Below are 14,052 nucleotides of genomic sequence, written 5' to 3'. Positions count from 1 at the left end.
GGAGTGGCAGGCTCATTACAAAAGCAGCTTTGCCTCTCCTAGAATTGACACCTCCTCCTCTGTTATTGGAAGTGGACTACATCCACCCTGATGGAATTGGCCCTGTCAACACTGGTTCTCCACTTGTGAGGTAACTCCCTTTCCTTCATGTGGCATTATATAATGCCTTTATCTGTAATTTTCACTCCATGCATCTGAAGAAGTGGTGTTTTACCCACGAAAGCTTATACCCAAATAAATCTGTTAGTCTTTAAGGTGCCACCAGCCTCCTTGTTGTTCAAGTCACAGTTGGCATTGTTTGTTAATCTTGGTACCCCCAAGGTAGTTCTTGAGCCACAGAAGTTCATCCGATTCCTTACTTCTGAACGGTTCCTGGAGGACTATGGTGACCCTCCCCACTGGAGTTGCATACAGTCCCTGGCCTACATTGATACATAAACCATTCATAAACTTAATACAGTATGGTCCTCAAAGATATTGCATGGGATTGGAATATCTGTCACAGTTGCATCTTGTTTGCTGTTTTGTCACTGATAAACTGAGCATGCAAATATTCACTGTTGTTAACTCATGTAAACATCTTAATTTGTATTCACTTCTAACTTGTTTAAATATTTCAGAAAATTAAAAAATGCTGCTTTTTCCTGCTCTATTCTATTAAGCTGTAGCCAATAGTTTTTCCAGCAATGATGAGGGTGCCGGAGATGAGCTGTCAAAGTGAATCACTTGGCATTACCAGGGCACCATAATAGCATACCGTATTCCACAGTACACACTAATCAAGCAAAAACAACGAGGAGTCCTTTTGGCACCTTAGACTAACAAATTTATCTGGGCATAAGCTTTCATGGGCTAAAACCCACTTCATCAGATGCATGGAGTGGAAAATACAGTAGCAACTTCCTTTCTGCCTACACGCTGGGCCTCTAAAAGCTTGTTTCAAGTGACCTTTTCAGTGTAGGAGGTCTTAATTCAGAAATTCTCACGCATTAACACTTACAGGCAGATTATTTCCATATGTTGGATGCTCCAAGGGATTTCAGATGTTGGGTATTCATCTGCACAAATACTGACTGCAAAATAGTTTGGAAACCCTGGGCTAAATTTCTCATCTTTGAATAATATGAGAGGCCTGGAAATTGACTGAGCAACATGCACGTGTTCCAAAACACTATACTTCTTCTTCTGCTCCTCAGTTTCTCCAAATACTTAATGTTTGTACATGCACAATGTGATATCTATCAAAACATTTAAATTTGATATGAATTCTATTTATTACAATAGGATTATATTGATAGTTTGTTTCGATCACTCAGATTTAACTGCCTTCTTTTCCTTCCCAGAAAATGAAGCTGAACCAGTTAGTATAAAGGTACATAATTATATTATTCAGAGGTATGGTTGTCCCAAGAGACCTTGCAGTCCTTATCTAGATACACATCCAGGGTGGCGTCACCATTCTGTTCAGAAAGGAAGATTTGAATACAGATGACGTTTCACCCTCTTTTTTCCCCCCCCCTTCCTTGCAAGTGATGTAACTTTACAAATAAACATAAAAATGCATTTCTTCGGGGTCTTCAATGTCTATTTTCTATTTACTTAACCTCTCATTGTATAGCACCTGTTGAGTTACTTCTGAGACTTTCCCATTTGAAATAATGGCCAAGCCAGTCCATTTAATAAACAGCAGTCCTGTATCTATGTGGTCTTATACTACCACTCCAAGGCCAAAATACTGGAAACTATCTCTCAAGAACACCATTCTCTTGACATACTGAAATATTTCTAAAGCAGCCAGCTGATGGACAAGTAGGAAAATGTATTTTGATACACATTCTATTAAAAGCAGCTGGGTTAGCAGGCAAAATTTATCTTAGTGTTGCTTCTGCAAGGAGGCACTCTATAAAACATGAGTTAAATATTTAACTCGCATTCTGGATGTTTACAGTAATTTAATCTTCTGCTTTTCAGATTACCAATTACAAACAGAATTATTTTGGCTCATTTTAATCTACAGTTATGACAGTTACAATGCTATAGGAACAATGTAGCATGTATTTTTGCCCCAGATATATGATAATGCCTTGATGGTAATTGTTTTACATAGGGCTCAGAGGGTATAATAGGTAGTTCTTTACACATTTCAGTTTGAAAATGAACATTTTTGGAATGAGAACTTGCCATATAATGAATTTGTAGGAAAGAGAACAGGTTGCTAGTTAATTACTAGACCATTTGGGTGGGATGGAGATGACCTTTATCTCGGTGCACCAAGTTAGTCCACCTCAGCCCAGATTAACTTGAAGCTGAAAAAGGTGCTCTTGCGCTTTCAGGTTATTCTGGATGAACAAGGATGATGGCCTATCAACCTAATTATAGGGACCATGATTTATCTTGTTGATGTTGACTGGCTGAGCTCTTTCCCTGATGAGGGTTACAAATGGCTTCAGTTTTCTGTTGGTCAGTCAGTATACTGCAGCACTGAATTCACTACAGTGCTTGAGTAGCAGAATTAGTAGAGTGGAAGGAAGGCAATCCCCAGGTTCTCATATTACTGAAGAGATTCTGTTGCCCCAGGGTCCATTGGGGGAGAAGGGAAGTACTGGAAACTGGTTTTTAACCATTCTAAATGTGTAATAACTCCATGTTGTTGAGGCTTTGCACATAGTTTAGAGAAGTGTAGGTTTGTTGAAGGGTTCCAAGTACCAGCATAAATATTTTTACAGGAATAAATGATACTAAACTGTCCTGAGGAATTGTTGGTGTTGGAACCTCCTGTGTTTTTTTAGCTTAGATATGCAAGAAGTTAGTTAGTTTCCGTATTTACATAATCCAAAAGATACTTTTCTAAACACTCTGCTGTAAACTCAACTATTTTCTAAAGTGTAGAGTGGAGATTACAACGCTTGCTGCACTTGGGTCCTGATCACATTCTAAAACTAGGTTATGTAATCTGTTTTTTCCCCCTGACTATAGAGGAGTGGAGTGCTCCTAACCTTCCCCCCGCCCCACCCCCCAAATCCAAAAACAAAAACCACGCTTTTCTAGCTCAAGTTATTTGGATGTTGCTTTCTCTTATTTCCCTAAGAAGGTTAACAAACCCACCTGGATCGATGGCCTTCTCTGGTATTGAAACTAGTATGTTCCCTAAGCACATAAGTAATCTCATCAGGTTTATTTATATTGTCAATCCTCTGTTTTTGTGATGGTCAGGAAGGATCTTTTATGTCAGAAAGAATCCAGCCAACAGGTCACTATTCACTCAAACGTGAGACACTTCAGTACTATTAGTACTGCTAATAATTCCAGCCTTCTCTTAATGTGCAGGCTGTCAGCGTTACTATTGTGTGCTGAGAAGTAAATACAGCATCTTACAGAAAGCAGTATCAAGCTATATTACAGAAGAAGGTTTTGCGTGCACAGATCTGCAATGTCTTGCATTGCATTAGCAGACATAAGAGGAAGTGGGGTGGAGGAAATCACATGTAACTAGTAATTTATGACTACTGTACTTAAATGTTCACAGTTATCAGTGGTACAATTTCAGTACCCACAGTTGGACAGTGTCTTATCACCAGGATTTACACTTTTGATTAATAAACTCTTATTTTACTGACATGGAACAAATAAATAATTTTCATATGAACAGCATGATTGTTTAGGTGTGGAGAGGAATTACTTTAGAAAAAAATGCAGTAGATCTCTTTAAAATAGAGGACCTCCTCCTTCATATTCTGCTGCACTAGTAGTTCTCAGACATAACTACACTGACATGAACAGATGTCACAGCATTGCATATAACATTTGAGCTCATGCTCAAATAAATTGGTTAGTCTCTAAGGTGCCACAAGTCCTCCTTTTCTTTTCACCTATCTTTGTCTCCATTTAGCTACAAAGAATCCTGTGAAATGGTAGGAAGAGCGGGAAAGGAAAGAAATTCAATATACTCTGAGTAGCTTTCCCAGACCTGAAGAAGAACTCTGTGTAAGCTTGAAAGCTGGTCTTTTACCAACAGAAGTTGATTCAATAAAAGATATTACTTCACCTACCTTCTTTCTCTACTACACCAGTAAATGCGTCTAGTAAAATCTACTTGCAGAGGTTCTGTGCTCATTCCTATAGAAGAGTTAAGAATTATTTCCAATACATAAGTTACAAAATTTTGAGAAAATAAAAGCTTTCCTTGCGAACAAGAGTTTGCTTTAAGTCAGTTGGTAGTTGAGACATTTACAGTCATGATCTGAATGCAAGTTGACATAGAATCCCTGAACTAAGTTGCTGTTAGAAAATAAAGGAGACTAGGATCTGGGAATTTGGTCTCCTGCTAAAACTAGAGGCCAGCAATATACAGACTGCTTGATGGCTTCATAAGTTATCCATTACTACAGTATGGACCTCAGCCAACATAAGGGATTGATTTCATGACCTTCGCTCTAGATAGCACTATTGTTTCAAATTAAATTGCTATTGCTTTTGTCTCCTGCTGTGAGAATCTACCATAGATGCTAACAATCATGATTTTGTTGGTAAATTAAGACTTTTCAGTTCTCTCTCAGCTGACTTTGTGACAAAGCTGAGTATAACTTTTCTTATTTCATTACAGATATCAGTCTTAAACTTGAATGATGTAAACTCCTTTTCAGCAAGCTCTCTCTCCACTGCTTTTTCTTTAAAAAAAAATTGTCAAAAAGATTGCTGAGACCCTGTAGCACATACAACAAACAGGCTGTCCTACATTATGCCAAAAAGCCTTCTTGAGTAAGCAGTTGCATCTTAAATGACTGGATTCACTTCCTTCTTGTGCTGGAAGAATCCAGGTTTGTTTCTGTATGGGAAGATTTTATCTATCTATATAATATATAGATATAAATATATATATAATCTTCTTACTATATGTTCCATTCCATGCATCCGATGAAGTGGACTGCAGCCCACGAAAGCTTATGCTCTAATAAATTTATTAGGTCTCTAAGGTGCCACAAGTACTCCTGTTCGTTTTGCGGATACAGACTAACATGGCTGCTACTCTGAAACCTATCATTAATAAACCAAAGTGATTTTATTAAGTATAAAAAGTAGGATTTAAGTGGTTTCAAGTAATAAACAGAACAAAGTAAGTCACCAAGCAAAATAAAGCAAAACATGCAAGTCTAAGCCTAATACATTAAGAAGTTGATTACAGGTAATATCTCACCCTCAGAGATGTTCCAATAAGCTTCTTTTACGGACTAGACTCCTTCCTCGTGTGGGCCCAATCCTTTCCCCGGTACAGTCTTTGTTAGTTCCAGCAGACATCTCAGGTGGTAAGCAGGGGGTTTCTTATGACTGGCAGCCCCCTTTGTCCTGCTCCACCCCCTTTTATAGCTTTGGCACAAGGCGGAAATCTTTTTGTCTCTCTGGGTCCCCACCCCTCCTTCTAAATGGAAAAGTACCAGATTTAAGATGGATTCCAGTATCATGTGATATGGTCATGTGTCACTGTAAGACCCCTCCATTCTTCCTGGGTTGGCCCACAGGTACACAGGAAGGCTTGCAGGTAAATTAAGCATTTACAACCAATTGTCCTAGTCAATGGGAGCCATCAAGATTCTAAACCACCATTAATGGCCCACACTTTGCATAATTACAATAGGACTTCAGTTATACTTCATACTTCTAGCTTCAGATACCACAATGATATATGCATACAAATAGGAAGAACATATTCAGTAGTTTATAACCTTCGTTATGATACCTTACAAGAGACCTTTTGCATAAAGCTGTGAGTGTGGGACAAGCTTCACTCAGAGACTTTCCCTGACTACACTTCAGTGAATCCACACGGGGGACAGATCCTATGAAGTAGCAATCCACTGATCACTTCATTCAAGAATGCTGTGCTGTTATGTTAGAGGGAGGCTTCATGAAATCAGACATTCAAATAAAATTGGCTCAGTGTAAAATGTGTTAATCAGATAGCATTAATTTGTATTTCAGTAAGAAACCAGGGCTCTTGGGCCTGAAATTGGTCTCTTTGAGATAAATCTGAAGAATCCCTATACAGTACAGCAGATAATGTATAATCCCTATACATTAATGCTTCCCTAGCTTGTTCACAAATCCCAGCTCTTGTCCCACATCCCAATGTAATCGGAGTACTGACTGTGTGCTCCGTACTGTACAGAACGTGGAATGGGTCAGTTTCCTGTCATGAGGATCTTACAGAGTAGGGGTTTAATAACACACAGCGCTCTGAGGTGTAATATTACTAAACAATCTTATTTTAACAAAATACATAACAAAAGACTTAGTGTGGCTTTGTAATCAACAAATACGTATTTTGTTTTGACAAAATGCATCTTTTGTTGCAACATCCTTGAGTCCTCTATATTGTTTGACTTGCTAATTCAGACTTTTCTGCAATGTATGTCCCTAGTCACTGCAATGAATTGGTGGGATTCTGGTGTTCATCTTGTACACAGGTTCTTCCCCTGACCTGCCTACAAATATGGGGTCCAGTATGGGGCAAGATTTGTGTTACAAGGGAACTAGGATGCTGCAAACTCTTAAGGGTGTGTGTGTGTGTGTGTGTGTGAGAAAAGGATTTATACACTTCCACGTTAGAAAATTTGACCAAGAGATCTTGATCTTTCCACTTGCTAAAGTATATTCTCCTCATAAGCAGGGGCATCCTCTGTCAGAAGTAGTGTCATCGATGGTCTTTCTCTGACCAAACATGAGATTTGAAACTGGATTCTTTGTATGGCAGCATAAGTGCTACTCCTGGGGCAATATGCCAATTAGAATGAAATCAGTGTGTCATAACCACAATTATAAACCTTGGTGGCGATATCTAGATATCACTGGATAGATGTGGGGAGACTAGATTAATGGGCATGTTACTACAGACCTAAACAGAAAACGAGCATGAGATTGCTATGAGTAATCTCAAACAATTAAATTGGTTGGGCTTGAACATGCTAAACATCAAATCTCATGCCAACATTAGTGAATGGTGGGGCACGCCCTGCCCGTCAGAGTTCACCTAAACAAAATATGGGCGTCAAAAGCCATCAAACCACAAAAGAACAAGTGATGTTGCCACAAGAGAGCAAAAAACGTGTCTCTAACCTGTGATTGCAGAACACAAGCCCTTTTGGGTAACACCTAAGGTATAATTAACTGAGCCTGGCATAGAATGCACATATTTTCCCATCTATGTCCTTACAGGTAGGACACATCACAGAGAATGCATCTTAGATGCTTCACATATAAAGGATGAGCAGTACTAGGTGTGTCTCACATGCCCAAATGAAATATTGACATCTTTGAGTCTGGTTTTTTTCTGTTTTTTTGTATGCTTCCTGTCCTATGAAATGGTTTACACTTGAACACTTAAGTTAGGGTTAACAGGCTTTTTGCAGCTAGTATTTCCATTGGTAGCATATTGATAGTGTTCAGGTGAACTTGTGCTTCGAAGAGAGTTCTTTTGTGTGATCCCATGTACCGTGACAACAAGGAGGCTTGCTTGAGCTTGATTATTGCTGTGTTTTCTGTGTGGTACCCCATAGAGATGGAAGGACAGAGGGAAAACCTCAACAGTACCATAAGAAGAGTTTCTTGTCTTCACAACATCCTACAGCAGTGTTTCTTTGCTACATTTTTTCATATCTAAGAAATATTTTTTTCTTTGAAATTCTTTTGACAAAATAGGAATCCTCATTTAATAGTGAATGAGGAGTACTTTATCTTTTTTTGTCAGCAAAGGAGTTGATAATGTGGTTCAGACATAACTTTTGGCTTATCAACGTGCTGAGCTCTTTTGACAATCTGGCTCTAAATGGCAGTTTCCCCCACCACTCAGAATCCTACCTAAACTTTATTTGCTCATACTGGTAAAGAGATGGTGCAAGATCATGTTGCTTAGCCTTGGTGATCCAGGGAGGGGGAAGCTGGTTTAGTTGTGAATTGTCTGTCGATAAGGATTCAGTATGGATGTCTGGTTAGTTCCAATGAAAGTTATGAATAGTGGAAGCTTAGAGCAATTTACACCTGGGTACTATCAGATTTCCTTGTAATCTCCACCTGTTTTCTTTTGAATAGCGGCTCATCTAAGTGTTGATCTCTGTGTACTGTTCCATTTTCTAAGGAAACGTGGGTGTTTGAAATGGTGATTCAGCTGTACTACAAAAGCAGTACTTGTGGCACCTTAGAGACTAACAAATTTATCTGGGCATAAGCTTTCGTGAGCTACAGCTCACTTCATCAGATGCATTCAGTGGACTGTAGCTCACAAAAGCTTTATGCTCAAATAAATTTGTTAGTCTCTAAGGTGCCACAAGTATTCCTTTTCTTTTTGCGAATACAGACTAACACCGCTGCTACTCTGAAACCTACAAAAGCAGTGTTAATCCTTGCAAGGCTATTCAGCATCCTCCTATCTTGTTAGTTCAATGTCTCATGCTCTAGCTACTCCCTCTCTTAAAAGGCACACAGTTCTTCACTTTGTGCCAAGCTATGTAAAATGCTTATTCCTAATCACATGATTGCAGAGGCAGTTTGAGGCCTGAAACTGCAGTGATTGAATACATTTGGAATGTAATGTCACATCTGGAAAAAGGGAAATGTATCCTTAGTTTTATCTTGACTAGACCTTCATGTTCTAATAACTGTAATATAAGCCTGTAAATCTGTGAATTTAGAAGGTAGTCATAACATTTTAAATGTCTGCCTTCAGTAGAGTGGAGGGGAAGAGTATAGTCAGTACTGAAATTGCCCTTTCTGAATTTTATTTTTAAAAACAATCCTAGTAACCTTGGAGTAGGCTAGCAATAGCCTTTTCTCCATCTGTACATTCAGGTTAGCAACATTTGCCTCTCCAGCTCTGAAAGCCACTTTGGCTGCAGCTGGAAATCATAGGAATTTGATGTTGAGCCCAGAAATAGCTATATCTGAGACTAGTAGAAGCAGCTGTCTAGTTAATATCCTGCAGCACAAATATGAGGACCGCTGTTTTCAGCCTGGTAGCCCGTACAGTCACTTCCCTTCTGTGCGTTATTGTTCTGGTAATTCCTGTCACCTCTCTTTCTTCAGAGCAGCAAACATCACTGCTCCAATGGGAAGAGCTGATCTGGTTTCCCACTGTAGTCCTGCCAGGAAACTACAGGCTCTCATTTATGCTGCAGGGGTGATGCTGATTAAGCAGGCTGGCTTTCTCTCTCTCCTTGGGAGGAGAGGGAAGGAAGCGACATATGTATTGAAGTGCTACAGAAGCATCTTCATAGATCTCTCACAGCAGCACCACTTACATGTGGAGCCTATAAGGTTGCTTAGAAGCAGAGGATTTTTAAGGGCATCTGAAACATGCTGTGGTTGACTTGCAGTTCAGCTCTTGTGTTGGAAGAGAGTAACTGAGTGGGCAGAAATTGGCTCGCCTGAAATTCTGTAGTACTGCTTAGTACATGTTTCATCTGTCTGTGCCAATGCACAGTAGTTCGCATACCCTTGGGAAGGTGCTGTCTTTTTCTTTGCTTATTGCAATACTCAAATGTACAGTAGCAGCAATTGCCCAGGGCCCTTTAAAATACTTGTGTTACTGCAAATACAGGATGATTGTTTTTTGACACTATCTATTCTCTAACTTGCTTGGAGGCATTAAGGGATGATTTAATCTTCAATTCAGTCCTCCATTCTTCCCTTCCCCCCTCGTTCCATTTTCCCGCCTCATCCCCCAAAAAACAAGTCTCCAGAGGTTTGTGTTAAGAGTGGTGGGGAAAACGAAGACTTTTTTCCCCCCAGATGTCAACTCAGTGACTTCATTTTTCCAGGTGTTACATGAGGCTAGTCAGCTTGGCAGTAGGGAATACATTATGAAACTGAGAACAAGTTGACTTTACTGATCAGTGATTTATGGTGGGGACCCTGATTTATCATCAGTCTAATGTAATTCCTGGCTTACTTTCAGAAGAAAACTTAACTTTAGATAAAAATTATCATATTTAAAAGGCCCAGGTCTCTGTTTCCATTGGAGAAATGGATAAAATTATGTTCTCAGCATATATTTAATTTATTATTTAAAAGATGGCACCCTTCTTCCACTCTCCACAAAAATTATCTTGGGTTTCTACTTAAAGGAACCGGGGCTGTGTGCTTCCTTTATATGAAATGCAGTTAAATTATGGCATAAGGATGGAAAAACTAAACCAGTGGAACTGCAGTGGAATGATGGAAGTTAATACTGTTACCCCATAGGCCGTGCATAGATTCTGAATGACGATTTTGACAGTTTTCCAGAGTGACTGAAGTGTTTGGGATGGAAGCTGAAGCATTTTGCTTGCTTTTGGCTTACAACTAGTAAAAATATATATAGATGTAATATTTAGTAAAAATAATTTTCCCGCAGAGCTGTGTTGTGTTCGGGCATGGATGCAAATAATGGGTTAAATCTCTTCACCTAAATATAATTAGTATTCACAATTTCAACAGCGCACTGCAGTTTTCCTAATATCTAGTTACGCTATCTTGCATTTACAACTGACAGCGTGCTGGCAGCAATGCAGTATGAATGACTAAAACCATATGACCCATCCTCAATGTAGCAGAAGGGGACCATATTGCATGTAGTGAATTTAATATTAAGCAGTCAGTTACAGTCCAGAAGGTGAGATGACCAAATGAGGTTTGAAAAATAACAATGCTACTTGTACATGTGACTAGCAGCCTAAATGCAGATAGGACATTGGAAATGAAAGCTAAAATATTTGTGGCAAATACAAATTCCAGCCTAAATATTTTAGTCTGTTTGGCAGTAAATCATTGGCAGAGAAAAGACACTGGTAATATCTGTCTGTACCACTTTAGCATTCAGTGACATATTGGAGAGTTGACATAATGCTACCATGCCACGTATCTCTGCCCTGCAGTGGCAGGGGAAGAGTAAATGCTGTCAGCCTGTCATATTGTAATACACTAGTGTGGAGCTTAGTCAATGCTGCTGCTACTGTATTAGGATATGATAAATTCAGGTGCCGCTGGTCATGGATTAAGACCGAGAACTGCAGCACACCCACAGCTGCCTTTGTTCTTCTCTGCTGAAATGATCCTTTGGCATTCAACTGCATTTGAAATGCAAACCTATTGCAGTCTGTGAGGGGGTGTGTTGGGGCTTATGATATAGTATGTGAATTCAGAATTGTTTAATGTGATACAAACATCCCATAAAATCCAGTCACCTTACCAGGTTTCTTTTGTAAACTTGAAAATATGGTGAAATTATTCCTATTGGAAGACTTAACACTGTGCTGGGAAGATTATGAAATTGAGCCAGAAAATGCACACTCGCTCTTCTTTCAACATTCTTAATCATATCATATTTGGATTAAAATAAATATTTTTGGGGGGTAGACGGCCATATCCATGACTTGCATCTTCTAATTTAGCTGTAAAACTATTTGTCTGAGTGTGAACAAAAATAACTTTCCTTGCATACCTTGTTATAATTAGAGACTACAGGAGTGTTTTTAATTGTCATTTGGTAGACAGTATTTACTGGATTAGTGCAAGCAAATTTCTTAATGGCAGTGATCAGTCATACTCTAACTAGGTTTTCAAATTCTCAGGCTCTGTCGGGGGATTTGTTAAGTGAAAGGTCTGTGCAGATTTTGTGACCTGCTGCATTCCAAAGGTTTACATAACGGAAACTTTCTGTTGGATGTTTAGCTGTCTGAGTCAGTGGACCCTGGTTCCTTTTAACTGCTGGTGCCAGAAGCCAAGCTTCTGTTAAACTATAAAAAGAAGCTTTATTCTAAATGGGAGAATCCCTTGTTGCCTGATGAAGCTACTGTTTTTTGGGGCTCAATTGGTTTTAGTGAGCTGGGAATGCTTCAGGCAGGTTTTCCAGAGATAAAGCTTTGGCTTTTACTAAACTTGAGTGAATGAGTGTGTCCTGTAGGAATGTTTCTCTTCAAGAATAGTTGCACAAGCTTGGCCCAAGAAAGGTGATAGACAACAATTCTGTGAATGTTAAAATCCACTGAAGAAACCTTGTTGCCATCCTCCCCCAAAACTTACCTTGCATAATTCTACAATACTTTGTTCACCACATATAGCTTTCCATGTGTGAAGGGAAGATGGCTGCCAGATATTTTCACACTAATCCAATGATGGATTCATAATTCAACAATGTTAAACTAAAGTGTCAATTATAAATCTATTACTTTGGCATATATTCTTAAAGGGGCACTGTCTTTAATAATTTTTTAAAATGCCTTTATGTTTATAAATAGCACATCAGATTAGGATTTATCATACAGCATTTGAAAGTTTACTAGGTACTCTGTTTAAAAATAAATTCTTAATTAAAAAAGACTGTTCGAAGAGCTTAACATAATAACATTTAATAAAACTGATTTTTAAAAAAGTTATTTTTACTCTCATCTCTCTTTGATCGATGGAAATATAATCAGTGTTAATTTCAATTCCTGATTCTCCTAGTTATATTGCAAGGAAGGTGTAGCAAATCATGCAATACTGCAGATATGCATTATGGGTTTTTGTGGAAAAGATGGGATTCTGTTTCTGGACTGATGGGTATTGGTCACTGATGGAGCAACTGTTTCTCCTGGCCTGTGTTTCTGTCAGTATTAGACCGGACTTGATTGTTGGCAACCTGGAAGAAAGAACACAAAACCATGCAGTTAGGTCATGAAACCTTAAGACTTAAGAAAACTGGGGAGAGGGAGGATAATTCAGAGTGATTTGAATAGAATAGGAACACCATGTAGAGGAGTGGCAAGGATAAATGAGAAAACCTGGAATTTCTGAGGGTAAGCCAGTTGGTGGAGTACTTACCACCAATACCCTACTTCTGCTATACGATAAACATGGGAAAACTATTGGTGGCCATCAAGAATGATACAGGGGCTTAAAGGAGAATAATCTTAATCAAAAGAGATGAAAGATGAGGGGAAATCTTGGAAAAGAAATGAAGGGAACATTGAAATCCAAAACACTCAAACGGGAGACAGGTGCTAAAACGTTATCTAGCTCAGTTCGTACCTCCTTTGGTTTATGGTGGACATCAGCTCAAAGGACAGTGAATATTAAGCTAGCACCAATAAACATTTTAAAAAGAAATGAAACAGCCCCACAAGATTTTCTTCAAAAAACTGCTAATGGAAAGGATTGGATCCGGACCTGATGACAGACTTCTTGGCATCCTTCCTTTCTTCTATTTCAGTGGTTGTGCTCTATTTTTTCATGCTGACCTCCCTTGCTTCTCATGTTTAATTATTTTTGTCAGACATGTCAGCAAACAGCAGTATTTTCAGATTTATGAACTGCTGCTTTTATTGAACAGGCCTGAAGTTTGACAGATCAGATCTATAAATGTACATGAAGAAATATTTATTTTGTATATATTTACACTCAATATCACTCATCCTAAATTGGTCCTATTCACTGGCATTAATGTATATTTTTAAAATACTGGCTAGTAAGAGGTAGCTTAAGCAGCTTAGTCTATTTTTGCCTAAGTTGGTTCCACGATTTTAGCATTTTCCACATGTGGCAATGTTGTTAAATAGTCTTCATCTTCTCTTCTCTCCTCTCCTGGTGGACCAAATGTCCTGTTGTTGCTTACCAGCTCCCCATTTCCTGTCCTTGGGAACTAGAGTTTTGAGTCATAAGCATGAGGTTCACTGATGAGATGGAGTGTGTAAAAAAATCATTCAGGACTGTTTCTCCTTAAGATGCAGTGCTTTTAGAAATAGTGTGTGTGCCCTGCAGTCTGAGACTGATGGAAAGTTTTACCCTCCCTTAATGCCATCTTGGTTCCCACTATGTGCCTCTTACAAAGAATCATAGAATATCAGGATTGGAAGGGACCTCAGGAGGCCATCTAGTCCAACCCCCTGCTCAAAGCAGGACCAATCCCCAGTTTTTCCCCCAGATCCCTAAATGGCCCCCTCAAGGATTGAACTCACAACCCTGGGTTTAGCAGGCCAATGCTCAAACCACTGAGCTATCCCTCCACCCCTCATTACTGTCACATGCATGTTATGCATTCATACAGCA

The 14,052-nt window shown here is 39.0% G+C and overlaps 1 protein-coding gene across 3 annotated transcripts in view; it reads left to right on the top strand.

Moving 5' to 3' along the window:
• The window catches only part of IFFO2 (intermediate filament family orphan 2), a 51,582-nt gene that overhangs the window by 16,378 nt on the left and 21,152 nt on the right, over window positions 1-14,052 (top strand). The window lies entirely within an intron of this gene.

This window comes from Chelonia mydas, chromosome 18, assembly GCF_015237465.2.
Source record: "Chelonia mydas isolate rCheMyd1 chromosome 18, rCheMyd1.pri.v2, whole genome shotgun sequence".
Classification (NCBI taxonomy): domain Eukaryota; kingdom Metazoa; phylum Chordata; order Testudines; family Cheloniidae; genus Chelonia; species Chelonia mydas.
Note: the sequence above shows the minus strand (reverse complement) of the source record. Positions and strands in the feature narration are given on the sequence as shown.